The sequence below is a fragment of the Centroberyx gerrardi genome, chromosome 18, assembly GCF_048128805.1.
Source record: "Centroberyx gerrardi isolate f3 chromosome 18, fCenGer3.hap1.cur.20231027, whole genome shotgun sequence".
In the NCBI taxonomy this organism is placed as follows: domain Eukaryota; kingdom Metazoa; phylum Chordata; class Actinopteri; order Beryciformes; family Berycidae; genus Centroberyx; species Centroberyx gerrardi.
In genome coordinates this window covers 14,769,037-14,789,838 of record NC_136014.1, presented here as the reverse complement: position 1 = coordinate 14,789,838, position 20,802 = coordinate 14,769,037, and positions in this window count along the sequence as shown.

Here is a 20,802-nt window from a genome sequence, read left to right as displayed (position 1 = left end):
ATCCCCTCACAATCAATAATGCACTTCACATACTAATCCACATAGAGTCCTGTTTAGCAGTGTCAGCTCCCTATGAAAGCATCAGTGCTGTCAACCTCAGCAAAGCTTGCACTTGAAGCAAATCACAGCAACTGGATACTCTACTTGAAAAAACAAAACTCAGAGAAGAATCAGAATCAGAAACTTTTATTCGTCAAGTATAATGCACAAGGAATTTCTCTTGGTGCAGGTGTCAACATAAAATCTAATAAGAATAAGATAAATGTAATGTAAAAAATGTATACAATACAATACAAATACAAACAAAAGATATGAAATGAGTTATGTACAGATATCTGCAATGAGCAATGTGCAATGTTAAGTACATTTACATTATATTATCAGTGATTTAACTAGATATAAATAGAGAGTAAATATAAAAAGAATGACAAAAAAAAATCAAACATTTAAATTTTGCACTGTACACAATGTAGTTTCTGGTTTTCCTGGGTTGAAATAATGAGCATCATCTAAGACTCATACTCTGCCTTCATGTTGTGAGTTCAGGAAGCCATTTACCAAAAATCGCTTTGGAGCTGCATCTGGATCCCGTCAGTGCTTCACTCCCTAGATAAGCATGAACAATGGGAAGTGTATCCATTTTATAAAGGAGATAGATGTTTGCAGTTGTCAAAAAAACCCAGGAGCGTCTCATACTCCTCTCGGCTTCCAGGGAGAATCTTATTTTGACAGACTTGTATATTTAATCCAAGAGTTTATTAAACAGTGTATAGTGCTTTTTTATAGATATCTTTCAGCAGTGAACAATGGCCAGCTTGGTACACAATGTTCATTATACAACTCCTTCTGATCGCCCCGCAGTGCTTGCAAATATAGTTTGTCTAATTTACGTAGCAGTGCACGTTTTCCATGATACTTGGACTTGGACTGACTTGAGAAACTCTTTTTACATCGATCGCTACACATGTTAGATGTTAAACAGATCTATTTTGTGTTTGTGTAAGGTTTCTGCACGACTCAGTCACTACTGGAGCTAATCTACTACTGATCCTCAGGAAATCTGCAGATATTTGATCTTTGAGAGTTGAAAAAGAAGGGAATATCAACTCATTGTGTCTTGACTTTTGTTCAAAAATCAAATGGCAGCTACATAAAAGCTACAGCTATGGTGACAGTCACTCCAGACTTTTGTATGTACTTTTGAATGTACATACAACTTTTCATTTCTCTGAAGATCTCTGTGAGCAGCTGCATACTTTTAACTAAACATAGCATTGCAACCCCAAGTGACCTGCTGTACAACTTGCTGTACAGTTGGTCTATATCTCCATTTTATCCTGACAAAATGGTAGCATAAGTAGAGTAGATGATCCGAATATGTCTGCCAAGCTCAGCCAAGCTCTGAAACGTCCATAAAAATGAGATGTAAATCTTCTTATAAGACTGAGACACAGTTAGGGGAGCAGTTATGAAGATGAACACACTCCTGCTGTGCACTGTTGCATACGCTGGGTCCAGAAGACACCTTTGACACAGCACAGAATAATCATTCACTGCAATACGACAGCCTAATCATTCACTGGTCCTCATATCCCAGACCGAAAAAACCCACCCTACCTCCCTGCAGCAGAAATATGGCTCTGATTATTGGGGCTGTATGTCGAATGAGTGGTAGGGTAAACCTTGGGAGGCGCAGTAATGCGAAACAGATATACTGTATCTTTAGCACTATCAGCCCACACTTACAAAGAAGACATACCTTTGTCATCATCCAGAAAATCATGTTAAACTCCTGTGCTTTGGGCCTTGAACACCATTCAAATCCAGATACCAGACAACTGTCTCTGTGGGCACCGACAGCATTACCTGTCTGCTGGAAGAGATGAAGTAATATCTGCCTACCCCAAGGCAACCCAGTGTTCACTGGAGGAGGTATAGAGTTTGCATGCCACCGGTAATAGGATAGGCCTACATCATTAAAATTACTGTACTGTCAAAATATTTGCCACTCTATTACAAATAAGTGAAGGCTCTGCAGTAACTTTGGTGGGCTTGATTGTTTTTAACCCCAAACATTTGGGAATTTTGCACCAACTGCACCTGACCTTGTATGATGACTTATTTACCATCTCAGTCGTTCTCATTTGACTTGGAAAAGCAGCTGAACCAGTATTAGTGCATACTGTGGCCCAGCTATAGCACTTTAGTATATCTGTAGTAAACATTATTTCCTCTTTGACATCAATACACTTTCATTTCGCATGAGAATAATTCTCTTACTCTGAGTTTGTTTGTTAGAATTAGAGAACTGATCTGGGGTGATGTTAACTTTAATCTCAGAGTATCATCTTGTCTTGTGGCCTCACCAGCGACCTGTACTCCTATTCTGAGAAGCGTTGTGAATATGAGCCCATATGCAAAACATCTGCCTTGGTTGCTCTGTTTTTGGTCGCAGTCGGTGCCTTTACAATATCTGACAGGCTGTATTTTATGTCTGAAGCCGTGTGTCTGCACGTGGCTCTGCAGAGAATTGTACAGAAAGCTGTCTTGCAGAGTGTCTATCCAGGCGCTAATTCTGTTGAACAAGACGCAGAAAACCCTAACCCAACCAGATACGTAACCAGTCTCTGAACATTTCCCTGGGACTTTTGCCAGATTGCAATCACACTGACTGCCAGTCAAACCGGAGACCCCGGGGGTCTATCTTTTGAAAGAAGTGTTTGTTAGCTGTGCTTGTATTATCTTTAAATACACTTTCACACTTTCAAATACGTTAAGACCCAACTGCTTAGCTGATCTGTTTCAAGTTTTACAATGACCAAAACACTTGTAATATTACAATATTTATATGCCAATAGCTCATACTACGGTCCATTAGACGCAGTGTAACCACAGTTATCTTTTGTCCCACACAAGGGTATAATTTTCTTACCTCATTCACAAGATATGGCTGAATCCCACTAGTGCACTGAAGGATAAAGAAAATAGCAATATTCTCAATATGGAGTCCCCATTGACTTATTAAGACATGCACACATCGAATGTTTACGTTATGTCCATATTAAATAGGTTTGGGAGTTAGTAAGAGGTTAGAGGCCCTGGACCTCGGGGCCCGTGTCCAGGGTCTGAGTCTTTCAGACCAGCCTGCAGGATAGAACACAGCTTTGTTGTCCAATCAAGGATGGAAAATTGTCTTTGTCTTCCTCTGCAGGTACAATAAAGACATTAAAACAATGCAATACTGGACACAAAGTGAAAACCTTGTAGCAGCCCCAACAGAGAGTCTGTTTTGGCCTGTGATCTTTACATCCTGGCAGGGGATCCTGGTGGATCCGCTCCAAGCTGAGTACGCCTCTCTTGACTGGGGCCCGGCTGGAAATTCAATTACCTCTTTTTCATAGCGCCACGGTGGTCACGTTTAAAAAAAACCCATGAAGAATAATATTACTTTTAAGATGGCTAAAGATAATAGTCTTGGATGAATAGTCGCAGGCCCCCTTTGGCTGTTTTGCTTGAGCGTTTTGTTGACCACCAGCTTCTATCACGTTGTACATGCTTATTGAAACGTAAGGGATATTTTGTCTGTGTGGCACAGAGCGGAAAAGTTCTTTTTCATGGATATCCCGCTAACTTCATGCCTGTCACATGCAATGACTGCTTAACCTGCTTAAATTGGAGAACTCTGCTCTTCTCCCAAAACACATGTTCTGTGTATTAAATGTGCAGTCATGCCTCGAGGTTGTACAAGTATTCTATATCTTAATTTACAATGTCAAAGTTTGTTTTGGGCATTTTTATTCTTAACCAAGTTGATGGTTACTCTGAGTCTGTACGGCGAGGAACCTACTGGCTGCTTTGTAGCTTGGGCAAATCTTAGATGTGGCACCACCTTTTCATGATTTCTATAGTCTCTGCCAAGCACTTGGCACATGGAGAAACCCTTCCTAGAGTCTTTTCACTGGCACCTTCTAGGAATCAGGCTTGCCTCAAAACAAAAGAAGGGAGGCAGAATCTCCTGGGTCAATACATGATTCGTTTTTTCAATAATCCAACACACAACTAAGCTGCATTCATCTTAAAACTGACTTCCTCCTCTGTCTTGATTTAAAATGTGTTTACTGAGCATTTTCACAAACATCCCTTCTTTTGGATTTACAGTTTGGCTCACAGACACACTGCTCTTGGAAGGCTTCTGCTGTCTGAATGTCAAATAGCAGTTAGGAAGCATTAATAACCGTCTGAGAGATATCCAAATGTCTGGGCCAGGAAGCATTAACACACTCATTTGCTTTCATTAACGCGAGTCATTCAGGGACTCCAAAACCACATCAAGGCAGCACATTGATTCAGCCTGATGCTACAAAGACTTTTCAATTTTTATGTCCAGACATCCAAATAATTACACACAACTGGAGAGCGTTTTCTGTTTTTCTTTTTTTTTCTTTTTTTTCAGTTGCCTTTTAGAACCTCATTTCTTAATTTTCTCACTGTAAATTTTCATCATGTGTCCTGCCTTTCCCTCCAAATCTCTTAATGTTGCACTGGGAAGCGCCAGATGCCAAACCAACACTGTGACTGACAAAGGCAAAAAGCTGAAAAGGATGCCACAGAAGTTATGTGTCTTCAACAGTATGAGAAAAATGCTCTTTCATGTTGTTCGTTGACCATGTAAGAAGCTGTGTTTTGGAGTGTTTCAGCTGCTCGTTTGTGTTGCTTGGGGGTCCAGAGTTTGCTTTGGCAGAAAACTCTTGACAGTGACATATATGAAGAGGATTCTTCAAAGCCACCTCTTTCTTCTCTCTTTGTGCTCTCCGTGCCATTCATTCTTCTCCTCTCAAATATCCTCGGACAAATGACAGAGAGGATGGATGACCCTTAACCAGCGGAGCTACTGAGGTATCCAGTTGGCTTCTTTCTCCATCTGTTAGTCAACACATCACAAGAAGTCCAGACACAACAAGATGGAATGTAGCCCGCACAGTGACATCCCAACATCAACATCAACAAACAAGGCCAGAGCAAGGCTGATGAAGTCCTTTTTTCTAAATGGACTGAAAATAGCCTGGCTCTCAGGCACTTTTCCTTTTGTGCTGAAAGAGGATACATCTCTGACGACGAGCTTTTATTGGAAATGGAGTGTATGTGCTTGTTGCAAAGAACACAATACTGAATTGGATGCAGTCAACACTGTAGTTCACAGACAAGATAAAATCAAGTAATCAAACAAGTGTGTGTGTGTGTGAGTGTATTTGCACGATTTCCTCTAGAAGAAATAAGGCTTTTTCTTTTACAGGCCCTGAGCAGTAAAAGTTATGAATTCTCCATTGCAGCCAACCATGAAAAGTTTTCTTAACCCATATACTACACTGTTTATTGTAGTTTTCAACATTGTCTAGTTGGTTGCCCCTTGGCGATTCTGCCTGCACTGTATTTATTTCCTGTCAGATGCTCTCCCTAATGCTGCTCTCATTCCCTGTGGTCCCACCACCCAGACAGCAGAGACCCCCGTCTCCCTCACCTCCGGCCCCCTGCCTCACCCCTGGAGGCAGTGACAGCCTCTTTCCCCTCCTCACTCACCCCTCCTCCCATTGCTCTCTCATTCTCCCCTCACTATTCCCAATCTCATTGCTGTGCTCACCCCTACGATTTTGTCCACACCCCTTCTCGCTATTGACCCACACATCTGGGAAGGGTTAAGGCAAGAGGAAAGTTGACTGTGTGGACATTTAGGTTGAGATGCTGAAAAACGTACTTTGCTTCACAAAGTAAGAGTGAGGACTTTATTCTCATCCCTGTTCCTGAGTAAAATATATGGGAGGATTCAGTGACCTGCAAAATATTACCTTTCAAACAGTGTCAATGCCAGTTCCACAGAGTAGCCACAACTCTATTAGAGATCACATTGCAGGCTCTTAGGAACATTTGTTACTGGTAGCGGGTCAATTTGTTAAATAATCTCACCATTAATCCTCTTACAGGAGAGTACGTGTCAGTCTCTCCGTGCTCCATGAATTGTGACCACGAGGTTAGGAATTTGGAGGAAACTGCAGATAAGAAGGCCGAGTTAGAGCTTTCAGGTAAGTTGTAAGACAGGTAGCTTCAGGCGGAATAAAAAGAAGCCTTGAGGCAGGAATTAAAGAGAGTGCTGCTTGTCCAAGTAGGTAACAGGTGAGGAGGTTTGAAGTAACTGCTCTCTTCAGACCAGATGCTAGATGCAGGGAAAGTTTTTTTTTTTTGCAATGGGCATGGGGAATCTAAGGCATTCGAAAACAAGACAATCAGTGCGTCAGTGTGTGGTGTTGGAGTGAGACTTGAGGTTGATGTTTCTGGGTGGAGATCCCACAGATGAGCCGCAAAGAAAAGAATCAGGCGAGGATCAGGTGAGGCGTGAGGCACAGGCATAGGGGCGGGATCAAAATTATCAGGTGAGGTATATGATGGGAAGTGGGAATCTCAGGTTAAGCACAGGTAAGAGGCGTGGCCAGGACCTCCAGGTGAGGCCTGCCCGGCTAAAAATGGAAGGCCACCTTCGTCGATTTGAAGACTTGACAGTAAGCAGCCTATCCTCGGGCTCCGGTGCACATCTGGTTAGCGCTTTGTTAAAAGGAACCTGTTAAATCCATTATCATCGCAGAGTAGCTTAAATTACAGCTAGCGAGTGAGAAAAAACAGCCGTGAGAGTGATAACCTGTGAGAAAACTCCCACTAATCCACACCGACACAGGCCCAGCAGGTTTATAGGGTGAGAGATTGACTACCAGTCATAAAATAGCATCAGGGAGAACGTTTTGCCATGTCAGTCAGAGTGTAACGCGATCCTAATGTCACAAGACATGACTAGGGGGAAAGTATGCATTGTGTCTTTTTGAAGGCACCTTTTTAATTATTTCACCTGGAAGGGGAAACTTTACGTAACGCTGGAATTCCATAAACATGAGAATGCAGTAGTGGCAGCAATACCAGCAGATTACGTTCATTTCCATCCAAGAGAGTACGTTTGGGGATATACTGTTATCCTGGATTTAAGGCTGCTTACAGGAAACCTGGAGAGAAGAAAATCCCTAAGCTTGTGTAGAGTAGAAGTTACATCCTCGGGGACTTGCTTTCCAGTAGAAATGATGGAGCCTGAGTAGAGGGCCAACGCAGAGCCCGTACTCTTAAGGGGGCCCTTTGGTAGTTGAAGGATGAAGTGATGACAGTTGGATGTTGTTTGTGTATAGAGAGAAAACAAAGTGAGGCAGCTCTGAACATGTTATCCCCCTCCGCTTGTCAATTCAGAGAGAAATGTGCCTTGACCTGGCACAAGTAGAAGCTCGGTGAACCCCAAACAACACAGTCACTGTGTTGAGGTGTGTGTCTGTTCTGCTGGGGAAGTTTACATATGGTTCATTTGCTGGCTTCAGTCTGGAGTTTGTTTGACTAGATTTGTTTATTTTCATTTTGCACAGTTAAGTTTGACAGAGACAAATTGCAAATTAAATCTTAAGCTCTGGGCCAAACAGCAAAAATGGAAAACACAGCATTTATTTTGGTCTTTGCAATAGAACTTGTGACAGCTGAAAGCTCTGTATTCCAACGAATGTGTCGAAATTTGTTTGGATTTCTGCTCATGACTGTTTGTGCTTTTGATCCACAACAAGCAAATAATATCATGCCCTAATTGGCAAGCGTCACCCTAGCATCCCCTTGGAGTCAGCAGACTCTATTTGTTAACTCCTCTCACACTTTTCTTGAACATATAATTGGAAGTGTGCTTTAAGTATTTCTCATTTTCCCTCTGGTGTGTGTCTGTCAGGCCTTTGTCAAAAAGTATTTCTTTTTATCCTACAAGATGGGCCAGATTTACCACATAAGGCAATGCAAAAAACATCACAAATTTGGACAACATATTGCAAGTCAATTTAGCATACTTTTCTGTGATCAACAACTTATGATACTTTTGAAACTGTCCTAATGCAGTAAACACCACCCATCTGGGATTCCATGCTGATTAAATCAAATGACCCAGTTCTGCTGTGTGTGCCTGTGTGATCACACAATATGTATGCGCTGTTAATCAGTTACTTGTGCCTGTGCATAAGCCAGCTACACTGAATTTCTTGCAGTGTGTTTGCCACATTTTGCCACATATCTATTGAACAGCTTCTATCCAACACACATCACAGTACCATGACTGCGTAGACTTTTAGTACCAGTGGCACCAGTGGGAATCAAGCTCTACCCCCTGGCAGTGTTAGTCCCATGATATCCATCAGCCAGCACAGAACGACTGTTTATTAAGATGTTGGTCTGCCTGTCAGGGTATTAGGTTAGTTTATTGTTTGAGCAGGCAGGTTTTGGCAGATACACTATGTTGAGAGGCGTAGGGCACGGAAATGTCACAGTGGCTGAACAGGCTATTAACTGTCCTGACTACTTCTGGCACCCTGCAGCCATTCCTGTCCCTCATGCTCCACGGGTACACACATACACACATAGACATAGACATACTGTACAGAATATACCCTTCCTCCGTCTGGAATTGATGGCAGAGTCACCTGTGTGGTGAGTGCGCCAGCCAGGTGGCCTCGGGGCAGACAGCTGCACAACTCTATTTTAGTTTGATATCAAATGGGATGACCTAATATGGACATGAAGACAGCGTTCGCCACTGCCTATGGACGTGCTCCTATGTGTGTATGCATGTGTGTACATGTGTGTGGGTGTGTGCGTCATAATGAAGGATTATTTCCTAATATTTATCTACTGATTTTAACAAATGGAGGCGATGATTACAGATTAGTCTGGATATCGTAGACATATCTCACCGCAGGTCAGGAAGGAGTCCAAGTTTTGACACTCGCAAATTAACCGCAAGCACCCATACACTCACAGATCCAGCACACGGAGAGCGAGGCAGACACACACACACACATTCACACGCAGGGTGGTCAGAGCGCACTCGTTGAACTCCCCAGTGTTTCATCTCGTACCTGCCAGGTTATCTGTCTGACAGGCGGGAGTTGAGCTTGGCTGGACAAGGGCTTCCCCCGACATACTGGCCTTTCAACAGTCGTTAACCTTCACAGAATCAGAAGGGTGGTTTGTGTGCGAGTGTGTGTGTGTGTGTGTGTGTGTGTGATGTCATATATGCAAAGCTTTCCAAAATACCTTCCAAGATAATTTCCAAATGAGGAGGCATTTAGTCTCCTCACACTTGTAAGCCATCTACCTATACTCGCCCCCCCTAACCTCTCCGATGGGAGACGGCGAGGCCCAGTTGGAACTGCATTTGTTACTAATCCCTCTTACGGAAGAGACAGCTCTTATAGCAGGAGCCAGCTTTGATCCCCAACGGATGAAGACAAAAAAGCACTTAAGCTACTTAGACAGCCTGCTTTTTCTTTCACTTTCTTCTTCATCGTCTTTTGGCTCGTCCCTCGCCTCACTGCCCCAGAGATCTCTAATGTTGGAGGATGAGGTTAGGGAGGTTGGACGGGGCGGTGGCTGTTTGAACCCTCCCGCGGGGTCAAGGCGCCCACGCATGCTGGCACGTTGCATACTACCGCACATGTGAAACACAGATTTAGCACAGTTGTGGTCAAACTGATGGTTCCGGACATTTCTATATAAGTTAATTATTTATTAACGTTTAATTTCTTGGAGCACACACATACACGCTAACATACACAGAACATTTTGGACCTCTTTCAGTAGCAGGACACGCTTGATGTGTTAGTGTCTTTCATGTACCAAATGGAGGTGAAAACTAAATAAAGAACAGCTGTGTTGAAACTACTGTCAACACACACATCCGTGTGTGGGGTTTGCTGTAGCAAATATCAGAAAACACTGTCGGGTCGTATATGAGTGACTTAATAAGTTAAGAATGTCTTAGCGAGGTTCAAGGCCTAAGTGCGTATTTGCGCGTGCTCATGATTGTGCGAGCATCTCCTGTTTGTACTTAGTGGGTGAGTACTCATTTCACGTGTTTGTATTTTGTATCTGCCCCAGCACACAAGGAAAACAATTATGATGATTAATGCAATCATGTGACCAGTGCCAGAGCCTGCTGTCAAGAAAATGATTTTGTGTGTGTATGTGTGTGTGTGTGTGTGTGTGTGTGCGTGCCTCCATGGTTTATTTTGATGTGTTTGTTTTCCAGCTGCAATGACATGCAGGACCTTTGCAGTGACCCTTGAACTGAAAAGTATACGGATGCAGACATCCTAAACACTCTACTGTGGCTCCAGGTGTCCAAAACACTCACACACACTCACACGCACACCCACCCACACATGCACGCACACACATACACAAACACACATAAATACATTGTGCGGTCAAGCAAGCAACAAAGTACATACACAGAGGTCTGTGAATAGACTTATTGTACATTCTTTTTTAACCATTTATTATGCAGACACACAAATTCATATACTCCCTTTCCCTTTTACAGTCTCGCTCTCACTCACAAACACCGATACGCAAACACACACTATTGGAAGGTTAAAGAGTACAGCCCCCCCCCCTCTCTGTCACTCTCAGTAATTTATCTGTCACTATGGTAATTAACCTACAGAGTAAAGTAAGCATGACTACTGAACTGCCCCGCTCCATCTAACATTCCTCTCCACCTCCCTCTCTCTCTTTCTCCTACTCCCCCTCATTTGGTGGCAGGCTGAGGTCGTTGGTTTGCTGATTGTGAGGGGCTGTAATGTCTCGCAGTGTGAGTGGGTGCACCGAGGCATCTCAGTTTACAGTAGTGCACCTAGAAGGGGACATTGTAACACAGAGTACAGCTCATACCGCTCAGCTGAGCTCTGCTCCGAGCTACGTTTACAACCGGTTTCTTAACGACTTTTTGGAGTACTTTTTGTTATCAAATGTCTGCCATGTAGCCAATAGACATTGTGACACTATTGCGATAGAGAACAGATGGTCCTAATACATTTCTGTTCTATACTGTAAGTGGACAATGAGTTATTTCCTAAAGAAAGGATACAAAAATTAGTGACAGTAGCCTCAAGGTTAGAGGAGCAGGCTTGTGAAGGTGCTTGGTTTAAATCCCCAGACCAGCTAGGGAACGGTGGGTGGGGAAAGTGAACGAGTAACACTCTTCCATCCCTCAACAGCTGCTATCGAGGGGCTCTTGAGCAAGGAACCAGACCCCCAGTCGCTCCAGTGGAGCTGCTCAGTAGAAGCAGCTCCCCAGGCATGGATGGGTGTGCTACTATATGAATGAGAAGCAGGACATTGCTGAAAAAGAGCATGTGTCAGCAAAATGTCCCCGGATTAGTAATAGTAAGAAAAAAGCACACACACAGACGGCAATTTGCCAATGGCAAATACAGTTTAGAATGGAACATGTGCTGTTTCCTGGAATAGTGAGATTGTTCTTGGACCTGAGAGTGAGACTCAGGTGAAACTGGAATGCATGGTTTGGCTCTTTGGTCGCCACCATCAGGTTAAATCAACTTACATCAACAGCACTTTTTCTTATGCTCAATACGGACAATTTGCCCAAAATTAGAGACATGTTGTAGTTGCCCCTGCGACCCTCATTCTTTTAACATTTGTGGTGGCTAAATTGTTCTGATGTTTGCATAAACAGATAACCATGCTACATATTCTATAATTTCACACAGATATTCTCCACCAATATAAGCTTTGATTATTGCATGAAAAGCCCAGAATTATCCTTTAAATCACGGGGTTAGACCTCTGTGGCCAAATCAAAAGTCCATAGCCCTCATTGGAGTGTATTCCAGTCTTACAGGCACAAATTCAATCTGACACTGTAACTTCCTTGGCAATAATACCAGCTTTGTCTATAAACATAACTCAATCCTTAAGTAGCAAGAAGGGTCCAAGATTCTTGAGAAGCTTCCTTTCTTTCTTTCAGTGGATGGCTCAGACCCAAGAAGCAGAGGTGGCTTAGCTGGTGCTGTGGGTACTTGAGAAGAGCGATGACAAGACTTAATTGCAAAATGGCTTTTGCTGGTGTTTCCTGTGGACCTGCCAGTAACTCTAGCCAGTAGAGCATTTCCCTTTACAGTGACTTTGCTTGTAAGTTTACCATGGGAACAGATCAAATATATCCCCAACCTGATACCTATCCTCGTTGAATATTTCTGCTTTGTTAATGTTGCTGACTCACATGAGGGATGATGGTCTCAGGTCAGAAGAGCAGGAAGTTCATATGTAGATGAAACAGGACGAGTGAAGAGGCACATGCTTGACAAATAGACTCAATTTCTTTGTGTGTGTATGCAGTTTTGCACTTGCACTGTGTTTAGGTTCACTGGGTGTTCAGGATAAATCCCCTAGTCGTGTTTATAAACCATTATCTGTGTTGCCTCCTGCGGACTATTGAAACAGGGGGGTGTCTTTGAACTGTCTTTAATGGATCCCTACTGACCTGAGTCTCACAAGTTAGTCTCTTTAGATCCTCAGCCAGGCTTAAACAGGCAGGCAGATTACCTAACAACTCCCCTCTACTCCCTTTGCCTATTAGTCTGGCATCCTCCTATCTGGAGACCACTCGTCCACATGCATGCTTGTTGATATTGGGAAATACACACAGATCCATCTGCACATTCCTCTCCAACACAAACAGGACCACACCTGTTCAGTATTCTAATGGGAAATCTAAGGGTGCTGCTACTGTACCATAACCCAGGGATGGAGAGTGTTTGCATCTCGCACTCAAATCACACGCAATTAGCATGCAAATTGACTTCAGACTTGACTTGGACTGTTTTTTTTCTGTTTAGTTTGCGCATGACTACAACATTATTTAACAGCTCAGCTGCAGCGCCATTTGTAATAGCATTACTTCTAATTTTTGAAAAGCTGGGCATTTGTTGTGATGTTTTTCCTGTTGCAGGGCAGAATAATGTAATAATGATTATGTACGCTTGTGGATTCTATTTCTACCTTAATTTAGGTTACATTATAATTTTATGTGACTGATGCATGATATGCAATTAGCTAAATGCGGCATAATGTAATCAGCTGGCTGTAAATTTCTTAGAAATAACCATGTTGTGGTTTAAGCAGACTGTATGAGACTCAGACTCGTGACAAAAGACTTGAGACTTGACTTGGTCTTGCATTAAGTGACTTGTGAGCATCTCTGCCATAACCATAGTAGGCCTAGTATTGGTAGCACAGTACTGTCACTGTACCATATCTATAATAGGCATAGCACTGGTGTAGTTTGATGGTACTGATACTATTCCTTATCCTTAACAGGCCTAATACGAGTACAGGACGGCACTGTTACTACAGCATAACCATCATAAAATCATTCTGGTCACACTATGGACACTTGTGCAATTGAAAACCGTAAGACACACGGTGACAATATAATCTGGTAATTTCTTATGAATTGGAGAGTGGTTGCCTAATGACGTCAATCCTCTAATGTTGCAAGCTCAGCATTCCCACCACAAACAAGTTCTTTCCAAATCAAACGACTACAGATATGTCAGGAAGAAAGTGCAATGTCTGCGTTTTTGCTGTTATTCCCCTTTAAAAAAGAATTACTGCATTGTAAACTGTTTGTGTCTTCTTTCAACACATCCATGATCCTGACATCCACCTGTTTTTTGTTTTCCTTTTCACTGCATCATCTAGTGTCTAACAATTGCAAATTTTCCCCTGCCTCACCCCTGTCTTCCCTCTCTGGTCTAAACACCCAGAGCCCATGTCTACTCAGCCCTACAGTATCAATTGTTTTCTCTTGCAAACAGCATCAAAGGCTTTTAAACAACTCCTCTGAGGGAGAAGCAAAAGAAATATCCAGTTGGCTTTGAAGACTTGGTGTGGAAAACACCGAAGGGAGAGACACACAATAGGATTTGTCCAAAGTCTCAGAGCAGACTGGAAAAGTCAATGTTTGGAGAGCAGAGAGAGAAAGAAAGACAGAGAGAGGGAGAGAGAGGAATGAGTGAGTGACTATTTACTGTACAGCCCTGACAGGACACAAACGCTTGGTGGGTGATGGCATCAATCAAATGTGACATCATGATTGGCCCACCACTGTACTGACCTTTACTCAAGAGGTTTCAGGTGGCCAAAGAAAGGGAGAGACAAATTACAGGAGAATGGCACGCCAAGTAGAAAAAGAATATTTATGGTTTGTCACATTTGCCTCACGTCTCTGTGTGAGTGTTTAATAGCTCCAACAGGTGGCCAGTCATCAATATTGTTGTATTGTTTGACTGAAGTGTCTGAGACATGTAGGCATTATGCATGGACTGCATGCAACATATATAATGACACATTTACCGCTGGATAATATCTCTCAGGAAAGCCAAATAGTTTAAACTTTGCCCCTGAAATACAGTCTATTTCCCCTTCGTTGATGATTATTCACCCTTGGAAATGAAAATGGAAGGAAATGATGATGAATTTAAACACAAGGCTGACTTCCCCTATCAACCTATTGTTATTACTGTCAACTATAACTCTGAAGCAAGAGCTAGAATTACCACTCTCTACATAGTTCCTCAACATTACCCTTAATGGCATTATTTTTGGAAGATATCAGAGTATCACACTTGTGAGTTGGCCTCCTTTCTGATAACTTCCACTTTTCACCCAAAGTTAGGTGAGGACAAGAGAAGAAGAAGAAGGTGTCCAAGACAACCGCACGGTTTTGCTACTGTTCCTAAATACACAGCCAACCAAGCGAGGAGACATGGGAGTAACACCAGCGCTCTGTTTGTATTACCAGGCCATCGTCCCCCTCCAATGTTTTTGTGGATGACTTTGTCACTGCCCCATTATTTATGTTACATATTTAAAACTTATGCAAACACTGAGCGCGATGTTTTGCGGTCCAAGTAGCCAAGCGTTGCTAAATATGAGGCTAGTGTGACAGAGCGGAGAAGGGGTTGAGGAGGGGGCGCTGGCTTCTTGGGGAGTAGAAACACATAAGTTTGGCTCCAAGAAGGGCCACAGATGGAACCGCTGACAGCTAGGATTAATTAGCCCCTGTGCTAAAGAGGAAACGAGGAGAATATGTCTGATTCGATTTTTTTTTATCTCTAAAAACACTGGGTCGAGGGGCCCCATCACCAATCTAGCTGACCACGTGTGGCTGTGGCCGTCAACTGTCACTGATAATAATTCTTAAACCAAGACTCTGTATGCCTTATGTCCTCTACACAAATTTTTGTCCTTCCTCCATTCACACTCATAATCTCATACTCAGGAAATCAGGACATAGCATGCATAACTCAAATAGGTTAAAATGTCAAAGAATATATCTTAGAATGGGTCCAACAGATACAAAATGACCAGCACTCCAAATGTACGGACTAATACGTCTTCATTTATTCTTCAAACACTGCAGTAACAACAGACAAACAACAGACAGGCTGTTGCTACTGCTGTGTTTGAAGAAACAATGAAGACGTATTAGTCCATACATTTGAAGTGCTGGTAATTTCTTTCTAATTATGGCTGTTAACCAGATGGAGTATCTTCTATATCACTGTCCACACTGTCCACTTGTCTCCATTCAACCTCTCCTACTAGTAGGCTTCAGGAAAGTTGTCAGAGGGATTGAAAGGGAGCAGTAGAAGAGAGAAAATAAAAAAGATGAAACAGGATTAAGACGGAAAACAGACCAGATAAAGGGAGAGAGAGAAAGGAACTCCGCGAGTCGGGGATAAACAAATGTGAAGGAGAGAGACAAACAGAGACAGAGACAGAAAGAGAGACAGAAAGAGAGAAAGAGCTTCATCCACTTTAACCAGCTTTGATCTCCTAATGGGGTGCTGGCCCCGCTCCAGGTGGGATGTGTCGTCAGGGGCAACGGGACAAGAGGAGGCTGATAAGGTAGACCAGCTCGGGGCTGTGGGGCCGCTCAGACAAAACACACTCCGCACCAGAGTCTTTACTGTACAGCGCTCACTGTGTGTGTGTGTACTGTATAAGCTAGAGAAACCACCAGAAGTAGACAGAGAGATATTTTTGAAGAATGACAAATTGAAACAGAGATTAAGGTTGCACACCAAGAACAGAATAATTCCAGGTGTCTGGCACATCAGCAAGATAAATTCAGAACTTCTGCCGGATACTCCCTTTTTTTTTGGTAGTGTTTGCTATTTGGAAAATAGTGGAGTCTGACAATAATACAACTTTTAAGAGGATGAAAAGTCCCCCATAAATCTGAAAAGACATGAGCTGTAATAACCGATTTAAGAGGTCCAGACAGCAACGGCTATCCGGCGGTTAGAAGGTGGGCAAAGTAGCGGATTACAAAGGGTTTTATTCTCTTAATTTTACACTTGAACTCTCTTGACTGTCTCCTGATGTCCTGGCCCCTCCCTCTCTCTCTCTCTCTCCCCTTTCTTTTTCTCCATCTCTTTTTCTCTCTCCTCCATCTCCTTTCTTCCCCCGTTTCCTCTTTGAACTCCCCTGCCTCGCTCCCTCTGTCTGTCTGTCTTTCTTTTCTTGCTCACTCCCTCCGTCGTTCTCATGAGTTTGAACTTTCTTTGATATTCCATAGGATTAGCTCAGGCCTGTCTGCCTGGGTGTCTGGGTGTGCCTGATATATGGGTTTTTCCATTGAATCTCAGCACCACCTATTACACACACACACACACACACACACACGCAATTATTAGTTTCCTCATCTCACTCATATACGTGACTGTGAGCACAAGCACAGTAAAAGCCTAGTCATCTTTTTTTTGCTTGTTCTTTATTCCTTCTCCTTCCTGAAAGGGGGGAGGCAACAGTAAACTACATTTTCGGATCAGTTATGAGACTATTTACATTTTTTAATTCTGCCTTTCCCCATTCTCACATTCCCAATCAACACCTTTTTAGTATTTATCATTGGCAGCCTTTTAAACAATATCACCATCATAGGATTTACCATTATCATCATCATCATCATCATCATCATCATCATCATCATCATCATCCCCACAGTCACGACTATCGTTCTATCTTGGTCCCCCTCCCCGTCAGTATAATGTTATTCTGCGCTCCACAAAATATTATTTTGTTTTCCATAAAGATTCCATGGAACAGAAAAACAGTGCGCGGGACGTTACAGAGGACGGTTAATGGGCCACATGTTAAAGCTCATGGGAAACGCGTCGCCGGCACGCCAGGAGGCTTTCCTCACATTGATGGAGAGGGGGATGAGAAGAGGAGGGATGGGGAGGGTAGAGCAAGGTTCACTGGTTCCCAAACTCCTGCGGAGCTTCTGTAGCCTTCACTGCCACCCCGAAAACACTCCTCTTCTCACCCCTCCTGTCTCCCCTCTTTCTTCCCCTTCGTTGCCCTCCAGCACTGCTCTCAAGCTTTTGCCGTTCTTTTGTTTTGTTTCGTTTTTTTTCCTCTCCCCCTATCCCTCTCGCTTACTGGCCCTGGCCTTTAACACCTCTTCCAGGCCCCTCTGGACTATTTCATCGTTCTCTCTTTTCTTATCTCCCTAAAATCTTCTACTCCTCCTTCCCCACCTCCTCCCCTCATCTCTCTTCGGTCTTTAGCGCTACTTTTGGCTAATACACTGCTCTGTAACCCCTCATCCAACTTATCCTTCCATGCTCTTCAGTTTCCTTCCCATCTAGACTCCACCATGCTCCGTGCTAACCCTCGGGGCGGGGCGGGGCGGGGGATTTTCCCTCCTCTCCTCTCTCACATCTCTGGGTTTTACTGTAGGCTGTAAATTACATTAGATCTGAGACTGCGCTGCCTGACTAAAGGTCAATATTGACTTTCTACAGAACCAGTAAAGAGGAAAAGACAGAGAGAGAAAGAGAGAAAAAGAGAGATCATTGTGTTCTCTGAGCCTTTCTGTTTGACTACAGATACTTCAGCATTAGGCCTGAGCATATATTTTCTCTCACTCTCACTCTCTTTTTCTCGTTTTTCTACCTTCATAAGAAGCCATTTGCTGCCATTCATTCTTGTACAGTTTCAAAAACAACTTCCATAGGCATGAAAATTGCCTGAGCTAAATAATCCATCATTGTTTTGTCAGTGTTTTCATATCAGTGCATGTCTTCAGAGACCTCTCATTGGACCAGAGAATATTTCGGGCTCTTTGATTGGATGAGTGAATGTGCGTATAGCGATGTAAACACAGGATGTAGACAAAACTTTTCACCGGTCGCTGGCATCCTTTGTGATTACTTCACGCTCGTCTTACTGTCAATCACCTGGCACCCACAGCAAGAAATGAAAGTCTCTGCCGGGAAATATTCCCTCAAGTTTGTATTTTAAAAACAATGAAAAACGAGTAAATGTTAAAAGAACACAACATGCATTGGGAAATGTAAACTAGACAAAGACAGTAGCAAAATGCACTGTAACTCTAAATGTCACTGGTATTCTCCTTTAAGCTGCAGGAGGAGAAAAGGAAAGGGAGGAAAGGAAGGAGAAGGGCCTGAGAAAGAAAGCTAATCAAAAGGAGAAATCTGTCTCTTGAGGCCCACTGTAGTGCCCTATGCATGCACAAATCACACACACACACACAGACACACACACTCTCTATGTTGTCAGGCCTGTCCTCTATCTGTCTATCTATATCACATGCGAGTTTTGGCATGCAGCCGTCCTCCAGGTGACAAAAAGCGCAGTCTTTTGTGTGTCGACAACTATCCCTCACATCCCTACCTGGCCCCAGCAGACCTGTTTAGAGGAGCAGGCAAGCAAAACCACTCACACACACTCTCTCTCTCACACACACACACACACACAACCATGCACGCACTCCCCTGTCCCAGAGGATTCTTCTGCATCAGGTTTTTTTTGGTCTCACTCCTCTGTCTATTTTCTTTTCTTAATTCTATGTTCTCCTCCTCTTGCTCTCTGCATGTTAATTTGATTCATCTGCCTCGTTCGGACAGAGATTTCCATCAAAGCTTTGGTGCTCTTTGTGTTCTGTGGGGAAAATTGCTGTGGTAACATGAACTGAAACCCCGACAGCACTAACTGTAGACTCTCTGAGGGACATAAGTTACCTAATGGTCATTTGAACACGACCCCACTACAACAAATTGTTCCAAGTTATCTAATCTTCAAATTATAATGAAATTAAAAATGACTTTATCACCTTATTAGCCAACTCCTGTTATCATAACATACACCAGTGTATTACCAAACAATTTATCCAGTTTTTATTTTCTCATATCTTTACATCAAAAACTTTTACTTTCTGGAAAACGGTGTATTTTTAGTGGTTACTTGAAAAATCCCCCCCTCCTCCCATCCCATCATATAAATCCTGTAACTTCACAACTTTCAAAGTGACACCATGGTTTCCTAACTTTCCTAAGACACCATGGTTAGGTCCCGGTGGCTGGAATGTATTCATTTTGAAGAATACAGCATTTGTGACAGCTCAAAATTAAACATGCAAATAATTTTTGCATACACTTTTGAACAGTCTCTCCCTGCATTATGTCTGGCCCTTATATCCTGTTTCAACCAGAAATTTGTCAAATTACGGAAGCAAGACACCATTGAAATGTCATTTCCTTGTGACTTTAACTGCCAAACATCTCCCCTTTCTCCTTTCTACTGACTCCAAATTGACTAACACTTTTACCACTGACCCTCCTTTTGGTTACTTGGTTCAAGTTGCAACCATCATCTGACAAGTGGATGTTGCAGAAATTCCTTCTTCATGGCTACCTGATATTGATTACTCGTTGAATATGAACAATGTCTGTCTGTTATTAACAATGTCTACCTAATGTGCTGGTTGGCTACAGTATGGTTAATTAGCAGAGTAATGGGTTGTTAGGCAGCATTAGCGGTTGCTACAGCAGTTGTTTGCACTAGCAGTTGTTTCTCATGGCTAGTTAGCACAACAGCAGTTATGGCCTATCTGTGGTTAGCTGTTTATCATTTTGGTAAGACTAATGGCTCCCTGTGGTGGTTAAAATCTTCATTGGTTTACTTGCTATTTCACATGAGACTGTGGCCAGATCCTGGCATTTCACACACACACACATAGCTGTACTTAAGGAGGTCAACGGGAGAGGAGCTACTGTGGCTAACCTCAGACGTTTACCATGGCAGTAAGAAATGGGGTGTGTGTGTGTGTGTGTGTGTGTGTGTGTTTGTGTGTGTGTGTGTGTGTGTGTGTGTGTGTGTGTGTGTGTGTGCGCGTGCTGTAGGTGGTAGAGTTCACATCCTCATGTGCTGCGCTACCTCAGGAGAGAAAAACAGGCATCAATCAAGCTGGCCAGGCTGCCTGTTGGTTTGGTTGTGTTTGGTACTTCCTAAACCGCTGGTGGCTGGCTGGAGGATTTGAGGTCTCGGGGTAGGTGACCGCTGTTTCCGCCCCGGTGTTTACCTGCACAAACTCTGTTCTCTTTTCCAAACAGGAAGTTCTAATCATGGCAATAAGTGCACCATTTTTTAACCAAAGCTGTTGTAACCAGCTGAGCCAGCGGATGTTTTGTTAACACAGACTCTCTTTCTGGACCAAAGCAGGCAGTAATCTGTATCTGAATCACCGTATCAAGGTCAGATTATGTTCTTTGCCTTTGGGCCTTAATTAGAGGACATTTCAAAACTAAAACAGATGTGTCTTGCTATTTTTTGACACCGAGTTATTTCACGGGCCTCCTTTTTGATTGGTGAGAACTGACTGGCATGTTAATGTTTTGGTAGATGGTGTTCACTGAAGGAATCCCTTCCTTGCTTCAGCAGAGGTCGTCCACAGGTCAGTGTAGTCCAGGGTCAGAAAGTAGTCCTTTCTCCCGCTGTGTCCTCAGCCATGTGTAGAATGTGGGTCATCTTCAAAGACGCTGAAGTATTAGCTTCCGACACGAAGCATCA